At 54.7% G+C, this 14,037-nt stretch overlaps 1 long non-coding RNA gene across 1 annotated transcript; it reads left to right on the top strand.

Moving 5' to 3' along the window:
• Nucleotides 1-1,063: 1,063 nt before the first annotated feature.
• Nucleotides 1,064-2,687, top strand: LOC125613794. Its single transcript, XR_007344372.1, has 3 exons — nucleotides 1,064-1,363; nucleotides 1,786-1,838; nucleotides 2,164-2,687. It is a non-coding gene; the product is annotated as an uncharacterized LOC125613794 (long non-coding RNA).
• Nucleotides 2,688-14,037: the final 11,350 nt, after the last annotated feature.

Genomic DNA, 14,037 nt, shown 5'->3' with positions numbered 1-14,037 from the left:
CTTGTCCTCCTGCTGTCCCCGCCTGGGTCCTCAGGGCTGAGGACTGAGCTCGTGCAGAGAGAAAGGAGCCGGGGTCCGCCACCTCCTCCCCCAGACCCACCATCCATTAAGTCCGAAGTTGGAGCTTGGACCAGGGGACCAACAGGCTGCCTCCAGGGACGTCGCCCTTCACTGTGGCTAAGCCAGCCCGACCCCAGCTCCAGGATCCTGAGGCTAAGGTAGCCCCTGCCGCTTCCCCACCTCCGCCCCTGGCTAGTTTTAGGACAGAGGACGGTGAAGGAGGACTGTGACCCGGCGTCATCTCCAGGGAGGAGCGTCCCTCCAGCACTGTCCAGAGATGCCCACTTCCGGGAAGGACTCAAACCCGGGAAGCACGGTCACCAGGAATGGTGTCCCCAGTACTGGATTCCAAAGGCCTGGTGGCTCGCCTGCTCGGCTCTGCTGGGATTGACACTTCAGGTCCAACCAGAGAGGACGGGAACATTCTGGAAAGGCCCTGAGCTGTCCTTACCAGCTCTGGGGGTTGTCACTGGGCCACCCGGGGCTTCCATGGGCCAGTCCCTGCATTTACTTCACTGCAGCAAACCCTGGGCCAGGCGCTGGTGCCAGCAGAACCCCACCTTCATGTTTATTGGGGACAAATAAACAAAGATTCCTTCCTCCATGGCCCACCCTACAGCAGCCGGGAACTGTCAATCAGCGTGAAGAAAGCACATCGGTAAAGGGAGGGGTGGTGTTGGGGTGCGGGTGGATCAGCCTCATTACAGCGACCTTTAACAATTATTTTACTTTATTTTGTGTGCTGGAGAGGAAGCCCACCGCCTTGTGCATGCTGGTAAGTGCTCTACCACTGACCCACACACCCGGCCCCCAACATTTTATTTTATTTATTTAAAAAATTTTCTTTATTTGTAGATGGACTCAGTGCCTTTATTTATTTATTTATTTCTATGTGGCACTGAGGATGCAACCCAGAGCCTCACACGTGCAAGGAAAGTGCTCCATCACTGAGCCACCACCCCAGCCCCCACCTTTGTGTTTTATTGGTGCATTATAATTGTGCACACTGATCGGATTTGTTTTTACACATTTCTACACACACACACACACACAAACACACAGTATAATATAGTCTGGCCACTATCACTCTGCAGTGCCACTGTCATCGCTATATCATCTGCCACAAAGCCCTCATCAGAGGCTGAACCCATGGGGGCCCTAGGATCTTGGACTTTTGGTCTCCAAAACTGCGAACTTAAATAAACCTCTTTTCTTTATGAAGCACGGAGCCTCAGGTATGTTGTTGTAGCAACAGAAAACGGACCAAGACCCGTGGATGTCTGGCAAGTGGTTTCTCCTGTGGGTGAGTCTGGGTACCGGTCGGCAGGCTGAGATTGGCTGCGTGAGAGCTTCGTGGGTGAGGGGCTGGGGACGGGCATGGCGCAGGCAGCACTGGGAGCGCGGGTGGTCTGCAGAGGGAGGCGGATAGGTGGAGAGGGAGGCGGGAGAAGCAGCCCAGCATGTGGCAGCTTTAGGGACCTGGTTGCGAGGCAGACAGAGCCACTTGTCGGGGAGGCTCTGTGCCTTTCCAGACTGGCCTGCCCATGTCCCTGCCCGGCTCAGGGGCGGGTGGGAAGCTGACCTTGGCCACTGCCCAGCGCTGGCCTTGAGCCCAGTGGCTGGGCTGGGGTCAGTCCCGCGTCCTGCGGACCCACGGCCTCAGGGACCCAGGGTCTTTCCGCCCTGTGGCTCCACCTTCATCAAACCCTCGCTCTTGGCTTTCAGCTGATGGAGACGGAGACGGGAAGGAGCGCACATGGGGCATGGAAGACTGGAAGGTCTGTGGGCGGTGACCGAAGTGGTGTGTGACTTGTTCCCAGGCCCTACTGACCAGGGCTGGCCGCCAGGGAGGGTGGGAGAGCGCCCAGCTGTCCACCCGGGACTGGTGGGGATGGATGCAGACACCCAGCAGCCTCCTCACCTTCCAGAACATTCCCTCGGGGGTTGGTCCAGCAGGACTGTGGTCACCCTGCCCCGGGAGCCCGAGCTCATTTTCTTAGCTCTTTTTTTTTTTTTTTTCCAAAGCCGGGGCTCGAACCCAGGGTGCTGTCCCTGGGCCGCAGCTCCACGTCTCCAGACTTGGACATTTTTTATTTTGAGCAGGGTCCTGCTGAGTTGCTTAGGACCTCGCTAAGTCGCCCAGGCTGGCCTCAAACTTGCGATCCTCCTGTCCTGGCCTCTGGAGTCTCACCGCCCTGCTCACTTCCCCAGCCTCTTAAACAAACGTGAAGACCCTCAGTTACTTGCAGGAATTCCCTGGAGCTTACAGTGGATTGCCCCTAGGAATCCTGCCTGGGCGCCCGCTCAGGGCGGGAAAGACACAGCTATGTCCACAACGAGGCCACGACAAGAGCCAGGGTGGAAACCCTTCAGACGGCCTCGGCCCTCGGCAGGCGAAAGGGGGAACGCAATGGGGTCTAGGGCCCGGTGAAATATCACCCCACCCAAGAAACCAGAAAACCTGCCTTGTGCCCCCGCACCAGGGACCTCGGGAGGGCAGTCAGTCGCCGAAGAGAACGCAGGGTGGACTGGTCACATGGACAGAGCACGGTGGGACCCGGGGGTGGGGGCAGGGAAGAGTCAGAGTTTGAGTTTGGGAAGAAAGTTCTGCAGATGGATGGTGGTGATGGTCGTGTGGGCTTAACATTTACCATGGTAAATTTTTAAAATTTTACCATGATTAAAAGGGTTTTAAAAAATGTCTATATGTTTGTTTTTTAGTTGTAGGTGGACAGAATGCCTTTATTTTATTTTTATGTGGTGCTGAGGTTCGAACCCAGGGCCTCACACATGCCGGGCGAGTGCTCTACCTCTGAGCCACAGCCCAGCCCCAAAGGTTTTTTTTTTTTTTTTAATAAAAGGGGTTATTTTTCTCTGAAAGCCAATCCTGCCTGGTCCATATGGCCTTGTAGTTTATAACGGTTCATATTTATCATCTATCACTGGGTCATGGAAGCTAAATACCCCGTGTCTGGCAAGATCCCGGCTCTGTGAGCCTGAGGTCCCACATTGCCCCCGACCCTTTAGCAGGTGTTCACCCGTGTCCAGCTGCCAGGAGCTGCCTTTCCTCATAGGGGGAGTCCCCTCTCTCTCTTTCTCTCTTTTGGTACCAGGGATTGAACCCAGGGGTGCTTAACCCCTGAGCCACATCCCCAGCCCTTTTTATTTATTTTGAGGCAGGGTCTTGCTCAGGTGCTTAGGGCCTCGCTAAATTGCCGAGCCTGACTTTGAACTTGGGATCCTCCTGCCTCAGGCTCCCTAGCTGCTGGGTTCACAGGTGTGGTCCACCGTGGGGGCGGGGGCAGGGATGGGGCTGTCTCTTATACCGGAGGCTGTGTACCTCCACAGTGACAGCCAGACTTGCTGGGCCACCGAGGTTCCTCAGAAGCAGCGGTCCAGGTGCGATGGACAGGTCACTGGGTCCTTTAACTTGGCCCACTGCCATCTCCCAGCCTTCTGGCAGGGACCCAGCCCCTGTTACCCTCGCCATAACTCATGTGCTGACGCAGCCTTGGCCAGCTGCCTCCCCGCCCCCACCCTCGTTGTGATTCTGGGGACAAACCCTTGGCCTAGGCCTTGGGCTCTGCCGATGCTCCCTGGGGCCCTTCCTAAACAGCCAGCTTACCCCCAGGTCCTGTTGCAGGGTTGGCTCCGGGGATTCAAGCTAAGACACTCAAGTAGACTGAGAAACTCAATGCGCCCAACTTGACGCAGGTGCACTCAAATCGGTTGGAAATCAGACTCTAGAGCTTATGTAACGTGTTTTACTCGTCGAAGTCATTATTGTAATTATGTCCTTTAGGTCTTTGTAGGATTCCATATCTGGGGTGTGGGATACAAACGGCTTAATATCTGGGAGAGGCGACTGTCCTCTGCCAAATGCAGCTTGAACTGGAAGAAACCGGTCAGTCTTTCAGCTGAGGTGGTGCTCGGTGTACCCCGTCCCCAACCCCCGCTGGCGTGGCTGACCTGGGGACAGCGGAGAGCCACCTGCCTGTGAGTCACCGCCTCTCCGTGGCACACGCCATGGTCAGGGACTGCCAGCTCACGGGGAAGCTCACTGCGGCCTGCGACCTGGATCTTGCTCAAGAGATGGAGGCCGCAGACGGAGTCTTCTCTCCTGCACAGAAGCTGGCGCTTCCAGAGCAAGGACCTTGGCTCATGTGTCTGGGCTGTGGCCAAGAGTAGCACCTCTGATTTTTTTTTGCTTGCCTTGTGATCAGCTAGCTGGGGACATGAGAGGGCTGGGCGGTGTCTAGCTGGGGACATGAGAGGGCTGGGCGGTGTCTAGCTGGGGACATGAGAGGGCTGGGCGGTGTCTCGGAAGCATCTGAATGGGGGCTGTCAGGCTCCGAAGTCACCTTATGGGCTCTGTCCAGGAGCTAGGGAGTCCTCCAGTGAGGTGCCAGCTGTGAGCCATTAGAGACTGAGTCTATGGAGTTTTGTTTTTTCTTACTCTAGTAGGGGACTTTGGCAGACTGGTGTGGGTGATGGAAATCTGCAGACCATGAGTCAACTTGGTTCCCTATTGTGACAGAAATTTGCAAGCTGTCCTCTCTGATACAGCATCAGAAGAGTGGGCAGCACCTAGGGCCCCAACTTCCTCCTGCGGATGCTCCCTCCTCACCCTGGTGACCTTCAGGGGTGGACCAGAAGTGCCAGGGAGTCCACCTCACTGTCCCTTCCCGGGGCAGCCAATTGCCAGTGGGTTGAGGGGTCTACGATGGACAGATGTTGGGGTGCCCCACCCCCATTCACATGTTCAAACTCTCGTCCCCCGTGGCCATATTTGAAGGCAGGACCTGTAGGAGGCAAGTTTAAACGAAGTGAGAAGCCTGGCTGATCTGATGGGATCTGCGTCCGTAGAAGAAGAGACCCCAGGAGCGGGGTGCCAGGTGCTTGCCTGCAGATCTGGGTCCTCAGGAGGCTGAGGCGGGAGAATCACAGCAGCCTGGGGTTCAAGGTCAGCCTGGGCGGGGTAGCAAGACCTCATCTCCAAAGGGGAAAAAAGAGTTACCTAGAACTCGTGTTTCCCTCTCTTTATGAATGCACTGAGGGAAGGACGTGGGGACACAGTGAAGGCAGCATCTGTGACCTAAGGGGACAGCCCTCTCCACAACCAGCCTCTAGACCTGCAAGAAAACGCATTCTGTTGTCTGACCACCCAACCTGGGCGATTCTGGCAGAGCAGCCCGAGCTGCCAGAACTCAGGTCCCAAAGTCAGCACCTTGCCTATGGCACAGGAATCCTTTATGCCTCGGGCCCTGATGGATCTGTCCGTCTGGGACCTCACCTGACGTTGCATCCTTGTCTCACGCCTTCCCTCCCCCATCCTGCTGTCTTCACCCCTTGACTTTTTTCTCCCTCAGGGATTGTTTCTTAATAAGTCACTTGCATCTGAATCCTTGTCTCAGGGACTGATTCTGGGAGAATCTGACCTAAGAAGATCAAGGAGGCAGAACTTGGCCAAAGATCAGCGTGATACTGAGGACACAGAAAGTATCACAGTATACATTCGACATTCAGAGTTCTGGTAGTTCCTATTAACGGGAGTTCTGAATCTGCCTGGGTATTAGTTAGATCAAGCAATGTCAGCTGCTGCAATAGGCAAGACCTGAGATCTCTGTGGCTTAACAGGATGAAGGTGTGAAGTTGGAGGTAGGTTGGGAAGCCCCATGCCACCATCAGAACACACGGTTTCCAAGCTTTGGGAGCAGGTGGATAAAAAATAGAGGAGGAACGCTGATTCTTACCTGCCTCAGTCTAGAAGTGGTGTGCACCATTTCTGTTCACGGCCCATTGGCTAAAATTAATCAGATTACAAGGACTGAAGGTCTGCTCCTTCAGTAGGGTCGCACCTTCTACAGAGAGGAAGGAGCGTGGGGCCCTAGTTGATCTGGAAGCTCTTAAGAAGGCATCATTCATACGGCTGCCCGTCTGTGTCTGTGGGCTCTGCATCTGTGGTTTCCACCAACTGCAGATTGAAAACACTCAGAAAAAAAATTTGTCCTTACTGAACATGCACAGACGTTTTTGTGTGTCAGTATCTCCCGAAGAACACAGTATAACAACCATCTATATAGCATTTACCTTTGCATTCTGTACATAAGTAATGTAGAGAGGAATCGAGCACATGGGAGGCCGAGGCTGTGGGCAAAGACCGTGCCATTTTACAGGAGGGACTTGAGCATCTGCAGACCTGGGTGTCTGCAGGAGGTCCTGGAACCAGTCCTGCCTGGGGACTGGAGAACGGCGTGTAATATCTGCAGATTTTTATGTTGTCTTTCATTACAGAGAAATAATCAGTAACAGAAAATGTCTTTTTAATTTTTCAAGAAAAAAATTGAGAAAGACTTTTAATTTTTTTTTTTTTGAAAATTTGCCAATAAAAACTGAATGCACTTTTGTGGATTTCAATGAAAAGGCAGATTATTTGGCTTGAATAAGAAACTGAATCAGATCCCACCATCATTAATTGTGAAATAAAATATGGATAAATGAGACTTTGTTAACACTGAGATTGCCCCCCCCCCACCCCCCAAAGAGGAAAGTCAGGTCACAGACTGGAGGGGACATTTGTATCACAAAACAAACACAAAGCACGTGTGCCAAGAATAGACAAGGAGCTCACCAAACAAGTGAGGGACAAGTGAATGAGAAAGTGGACACAGGGGACTTGAGTGGCACTTCACTAAACATAGAGGCGAATTTGCTCAGGGAGGTATCGGTGCCATCACAGATAAGAGAAATCTAGATTCACCGCATCGCCTTCAGGACGCGTGTCGGTGAGGATGGGGACAGTCCCGCCGCTGGCAGGAGTGCAGACTGGTCTGACCGCGTTGGAGACCTAGAACTTCCCCCGGAGCTGAATATACTTGTGTGTATAGCAACCGAGGCCAGTAATCATGTCCACCAAACACACGTAGAAGAACTGAAACGGTGTGGCTTTCCAACAGTGGTATCCTGTCGGTGCTCAAAAACGTTTGGGTTTTGGAACATTTTGGATTTTGGATTTTAGGATTCGGGATGCGCCACTGTATCAGTGGGGTGGGGAAATGGACTCCCCCCGTGGTGGGAGGACACCGTTCTGCCACGTGCAGAAAGTGTCCCCGTGCTGCCAGAAACGCACTCTCAGTAGTGCCTCTCATGGCGAGGTCACGGAGAGAAGAGGTATGTACCCAGAGGGTAGCAGGTCTCACAGACGGAGAGAGTTCAGCTGGGATCCAGCCTCGCTTAAGGCCAGGTTTAGCCATGGTCACCCCTTAGCTACCAAGTGACAAGTCCCCTTTCCCCCTTTTGTTACTGTTTTGGATGGGGATCACCTGGAGCTCCCTGAGCCTGAACCCGCATTCCTCCACGCAGTGAATGGGGCTGCTCATTTCTCCTCAGCAGCAGCTGAACTTGGTGTTAATACTCACTATTAATGCTCACTTTTTTTTTTTTTTTTGGGTACTGGGGATTGAACTCAGGGGCACTTGTCCACTGAGCCCCATCCCCAGTCCTATTCTGTGTTTTATTTAGAGACAGGGTCTCACTGAGTTGCTTAGCGCCTTGCTGTTGCTGAGGCTGGCTTTGAACCTGCGATCCTCCTGCCTCAGCCTCCCGAGCCTCTGGGATGACAGGCGTGGGCCACCGCACCTGGCAATACTGACTCTTCATCTTTGTCGGTTTCCAGGGGAAGAACGGCCCCGTGTGATCTTCATCTGTGGCCGAGGCACTGAGCACTCCGCACGTGACTTCCTGGCCATTCCCACCTCCCCTCTGAACGGAGTTTGCCTCACTTCTGGAATGAGGTACCTTTTCAGGGCTGGAGTTGGGCTTGCAACGGGGGACCTTTCCTGAGAGTTCCGCGCTGAGCCGGTTTCGCTCTTGATCATAATACCCCCTCAGGCGCTGGGTGTCACGACCTGCGCGATGTCGTGTGTGCTGTAGAGACAGCACAGAACGCTGTCACTTTCCAAGCAGCCTCAGTAAGTGTTATTTTGGGTTAGAGACCCACAGTAAGAAGGGACAGGGGGCGAGACAGCTGTCACAGGGGCTCCAGAAGGTGGCCTCTAGGGTTTCACAATGTCATGGGAGCAGCTCTTTGGAAACAGTCACCTTCCCGGGACAAATCCAATCAGAAGAGAATCTGTCTGTTTGGGAAAGCTGAAGAGACGACTCTGACTAATTGGCAAGTCAGGGAGCTGCAGAGAAAGGGACGGTCTCGGGAAGCTGTCCCTTGTCACGGAGAGATCTGAGGCCGGAACTTGGCATCCTCAACACTTAGTTCCCAAGTCTCAGTGGAGGCCCCAAATAGCTCAGATCCTTGCTCCTCAAACCTTCCCTCCTGAGCCTGGGCAGGGAGGCCTCACAGGGGGCAGGTGGCGTTTGTGGAAGTGCAGGATCCAGGCTCCGCTCAGGGGCTACCGAACCAGAACCTTCTGCATGTGGAGTGGGAGAAACCTGGCTCTGACCCTGTACCATTAGTGGCTTCTGGGCAAATTATTATTAATATTATTAGAAAACCTACAGCATCTGGTATCTCAAGGAGTCTACCTCCCAAGTACTAGCCAAGCCTGAGCCTGCTTAGTTTCCAAGACTGGACATGGTCCAAGGGGTCTGCTGTCGACTTGGGCAAACTGGTTAATCTTCTCTGAGCCTCTGTTGCTTTAGGCATGAAATAGTAATAACAACAACAACAACAACAACAACAACAACCACCGACTCCCTGGGTTGTTGTGAAGATGAAGTGAGATAACCTGTCGGATTAGGTCAGGTTAGGATGCTGTAACAAAGAGCACCCCACCCTGACAGTGCGGTGGCTTATGGAGGGCTCTTCTAGTCACTCAGGGATTCTGCTTCTTCTCATCTTGTGGCTCTGTTATTCCTCAGGACATTGTCCCCATTCGGCAGATCAAGAGCAGGGAACAAGCACCTCTGCCTTCCGGTTCTTGGGCCAGCAACGCACCAGGCAAGACCTGACTCCTCTGGCCATGCCCAGCCCCAGAAGAAGCCGAGCCAGGGAGTCCCCAGTTGGGCTTCCGTGTTCCCTCCAGATGTCTCCGCCGCCTGTCTGTCCCTGCTTCCCACAGAGCCCGGCTCAGGGAACTTCAGCTTCCCCCATCCCCGGGTCTCTCCGTGTTGCTCAGACTGGCCTCCTTCTACTGGGCTCTTGCGATCCTCCTGCCTCAGCCTCCCCGCTCTCTGGGTGTGTGACCCGGCACCCTGCCGCTTCTATCTCGCATCGTCCTTGCTGTGATATTTCTCAGCCCAGAGCCACTTTCTGACCTGGCCACAAAGCTGGCAGACAGATGTGATAGATGACTGTCCCTGGTCCTTGGCCATAGTGATGCTCCAGGCTGGGGGCACAGATGGCCCTGCAGTCAGAACGGGGACTTGGCTGTAGCGGGAGATGCTTCTCCAAGGGCGGGAGGTGATGGGCTGGGTTTGCTGGGAGCTTCGCAGCTGCTCTGAGTCTTTAACGATCCCGATTCCCAGAGTAGCCTGAAAGCCACCACCGCAAGATTCTTGGATGTTTCCTGTGGCGATTCCCAGGGACCTGTGTGCGCCCCACATCTGTCTGTTCTGGGTCCTGAGGGTCTAGCCAGCGGCTGGGAGTAGAGCCCAGCCCGGAAAGAAGGATCCAGCCCCGAGACAGAAACCCACTGATTCATCCTGGGAGGACAGGCCGTTCCACTCACGGGCTCTTGTCACAGTGCGTGGCCTTCCTCTGTCGTCATTTCCTCTTTAATAAAGTGGGGTCACCTCGGTACCCTCGGCAGACTGCGGAACAGGTGAGTTAGTGCAGATGCCCGGGGAGCGCCTGGCGCGTCCCTTCCCAATCAGTTATTATTCCCACTTAGGAAGACCCAGGTGTGCCCAGCCTGCTCTTTCTTGTCCCCTGTCCCCTGTGGTAGGCAACATCACCTGCCCCAGAACCCCTCTCTCCACCACGCTTTTGGCAATGGCTGTGGTTTAGATGTGTTTGTCCCCAAGGGTCACTGTGTTGGGAGCTGGGTCCCCACTGTGGTCCCCAGGGGCTGGGACCTCTCAGAGTTGCAGTTTATAGCCGCGAATGTTCACGGCTCCACGCCGGAGGTCAACCAGCCCAGGATCAAAAATACCTGAAAAGTACTGCATCCTCACGGAGCATGTGCAGACTGTTTGGTCATTATTCCTTAGACAGTGTGGCAGCCGTCCCCTCCTCCTCCTCCTCCCTCTCCTCCTCCTCCTCCTCTTTCTCTTCTTTCCAGTCCTGGGGAAGTGCCTGACCACTACCCACCCCCAGCCCTTTTCCTTTTTTATTTTGAGACAGGGTCTTGCTAAGTTGCTGAGGCTGGCCTCCAACTTCCACTCCTCCTGCCTCAGCCTCCTGAGGAATTGGGATCACAGGCACGTGCCACCACCCAGCCCTGCCCATACGTTTCTGAAGGCACACGGGACGTCTAAAATGTGACCACCCTTTACTAACAAAGTTCCACGGATAGAATTCATAAGGGACAGAGGACAGGGTGCTTCATGAGAAGCACCGGCTCTGAACCTGGTTAGACTGTGGTGCTAGCCTCTGTTTGCTCCTCCGTGTGACGTGGTGACAGCGATTCCCACTTCACCGCGTTGTGTGAGGTCAAATTAATTATTAGGGGGAACACGCCCAGGACAAGCCCTCTGTGGACGCCATTGGAAGAACGACATGTTTGGGAATGTGCTGGAGGGGACAGGGACATGGTTGGGCAAGGACTGTGGGGAGAGGGAGGCCGGGGAGGGGCTGGGAGTCCCTAGGCCCCTGGAATAAAGCCCTGTACTGTCACACGTCTCCCCATCTCAGCTGTAGATAAACGTAACACAAAGTTTTGGAATCTCTCAAAACCTCTCCTGTTTTGGAAGTTGATGTTATCGATGCGGAGGACCCAATTTCTGGGGAACTAGAGTCTCTCACGCAGCCTGATGGTCCAGGTTGGCGAGGCAGCTGCTGGTGGTCTTCCTGGACCCCCGGCTCCTCTTCTCATTTCTCCCTTCCCTACAGCATGGGTCTCCAACTTGGCTGTGCATCGGAATCATTGGAAATGTGGCACAAACTACCGATGGCTGGGCCTCCCCCGGGAGATTCTGGTTTAATTCTCGTGGGGTGCAGCCTGGGAACCGGGCTTTTAAGGCCTCCAGGAGTCTCTGGGGAGCAGCTGTGTTCACAACCCTCTGTCCTGCAGCCTTCTGAGGGCCTGGTGATGCCATGTCACTCCGGTCTCAATTCCAGCCACCAGGAAGCAGGAGAGAGTATTCAGGAAGTGTTTGTGATGTCACAAAAGTTGAACCAGGAAGTGGAACCTGTCACTTCCTCTGTGTCCCCCTACTGTGAGAGTTCAGTCATGGGACCCCACCTGGGGCAAAGGAGGCTGGGAAATGTCCCTTGAGGCCACGTTCCTGGCTACTCTTGCTTTGGAAAGGGATGGAAATGGATCTGGGGACATGGGGTGCGGCTCAGAGAGCCAGCAGGTCTGGAGCGGTGGAAGCAGACTCACCTTGCAGTGACCAGCACTGGCCAGGGTGCGGACTTCTTTCTTTCTGGGGGGTACAGGGGATCGAACTCAGGGGCCCTCGACCACTGAGCCACATCCCAGCCCTATTCTGTATTTATTTTAGAGACAGGGTCTCACTGAGTTGCTTAGCGCCTCGCTAAGTTGCGGAGGCTGGCTTTGAGCTCCCGATCCTCCTGCCTCAGCCTCCCGAGCCCCTGGGCTTAGGGGCGAGCGCCACCGCGCCCGGCCAGTGTGCTGATTTCTGAGGCTGCCGCACAAGCGTCCCACAGACGGCGCTGAAAACACGATCCGCTTCCCCCTGGTTCTGGTGGCCGGAGCTCTCCCATCAGGCTCTCAGGACCACGTGCCCTCCATCCTCAGTGGGAGTGACGAGGAGCGACTGTGCCTTGGAACGTGGCCCACCCTCTGCCTCCCCAGCTGGGCACCATCCTGGCCCCGTCCCAAGCACCAACCAGGAGGCAGCTCCACGGAGGAGACCAGAGGCAGCCCAAGCTGAGGTGGAGTCTCCACCACCCTGAAGCTCGGAGATGTGAGATTATGTTACAGAAATGCCAAGGTCGCTGCCCAACCGGGAACCGAGGTTCACACCCGCAACACCTTCAGGAGGAGTGTGAACCCCTGGACCAGGGGCCGGCGAACCCCGGCTCCCAAGCCGAACTTGGCCAGCTGCCTGATTTTGTGAGTACAGTCGTTTGTTTGTTCTGTTACCAGGGATGGAACCCAGCAGCTCTCAAACACAAAACCACGTCTCTAGCCCCCTTTAAATGACTCATTTTGAGGTAGGGTCTTGCCACGTTGCTTAGGGTCTCACTAAGTTGCCGAGGCTGGTCTTGAACTTGAGATCCTCCTGCCTCAGCCTCCTGATCGGGTGGGATCCCAGGCCTGGGCCCCACACCTGGCTTTGTAACTGAAGTTCTCTGGGACACAGCCAGCCCCTTCACCGGGTATTGCATAAGATTGTCCTGTGACCTCAGAGTTGACAATGTGACAGAGAGGTAGCACGCCAAACCAAAAGTCGTCATGAACTGATATTTTACAAAGTTTGCTGATCCCTAAATCAAACTTTCAAGAGCCCCCACCATTTAAAACCAGTTTTTCCAATACATACAGTAGTGAGTGCCCCTTATCCAAAGGGGCACCTTCCAAGGGCTCCTCATGGAGGCCCCAGACCACAGAGGGTACTGAATCCTCTACATACGATGATCGCTTCTGGAATTTTGTACTTTTGTACCTTGGTGGACCTCAAGTAATAAGCTGTGGAGAGCTAGATCATGAGCAGGGCACTGAGGCCAACCACCTGACCACACCAGCTTCCCAATGCAAGGCCAGGCACGGTCATCCCAGCGGCTCAGGAGGCTAAAGTAGGAGGATCTCAAGTTCAAAGCCAGCCTCAGCAAAGGCCAGGTGCTAAGCAACTCAGGGAGACCCTGACTCTAAATAAAGTACAAAATAGGGCTGGGGACGTGGCTCAGTGGCCAAGTGTCCCCTGAGGTCAATCCACAGTACCAAACAAACAAACCAGCCCCTTCCCAACGCTGTGAAACCGCTGTCTGCCCAGCCCCCTCAGCCATCCAGGGCTCGTTTATTTCTGTCCCCAGCCCAATTAGGAGAAAAATCAAGACCCCACCTGTTCCCACTTTTCAGTGGGGAAAAAACAACCAGGTGATAAAAATGGAATGTCACAGCATCTGAGAAGTTGGGGATTGTGGGTCCATCTGCTTTAGCAGTAAGAATTCAGGTGACTCCTGTTCTCACTCCCTGCACACGACTTAAAGTCTATTTATTGAACAATTAGACGCCCAAAATACCGCTGATGCAGACGAGTGCTATTAAACACCGTAGGATTTGCCAAACAACCCACAACAAATTAAATTGATAATCACAAGCTAAACCCACAGTGATTTATCATTAGCTAAGAAAAAAGAACAGCGGTTGACAACCCCGGCCAACTCGAGATGACACAGAGGCAGAATGTTCCCCAGGACGCGGCGGAAATTCCTACCCTCGGGAGTAGCTGCGGGCGCTGCCGTGGGTGGTGGTTGGCAGTCAGACCTCGAGGTGGACTGCCAGAATAGAGGGCTCAAGAAACTGCAGGAGCTCTCGGTTTTAATTTATAAACACAGTCTTTAGTAGTTAAATGCCCCTGCGGTGGTCTCAACGAGTCCTCCCTACACAGGTGAGGGAAGCCTAACTCCCAGGGCCTTGGTGCTGGGGATGGGTCTAAGGGGCACTGGGGGCGGGTCTGAGGGGCGCTGGGGGCGTGTCTAAGGGGCGCTGGGGGCGTGTCTAAGGGGCGCTGGGGGCGTGGTCTAAGGGGCGCTGGGGCGGGGTCTAAGGGGCGGCTGGGGGCGTGTGCTAAGGGGCGCTGGGGGCGTGTCTAAGGGGCGCTGGGGATGGGTCTAAGGGGCGCTGGGGCGGTCTGAGGGGCGCTGGGGCGGGTCTGAGGGCCGCTGGGCGGGTC

Source organism: Marmota marmota, unplaced genomic scaffold (assembly GCF_001458135.2).
Source record: "Marmota marmota marmota unplaced genomic scaffold, marMar, whole genome shotgun sequence".
NCBI lineage: Eukaryota > Metazoa > Chordata > Mammalia > Rodentia > Sciuridae > Marmota > Marmota marmota.
The sequence above is the reverse complement of the archived record's forward strand: the minus strand, read 5'-3'. Positions and strand labels throughout refer to the sequence as shown.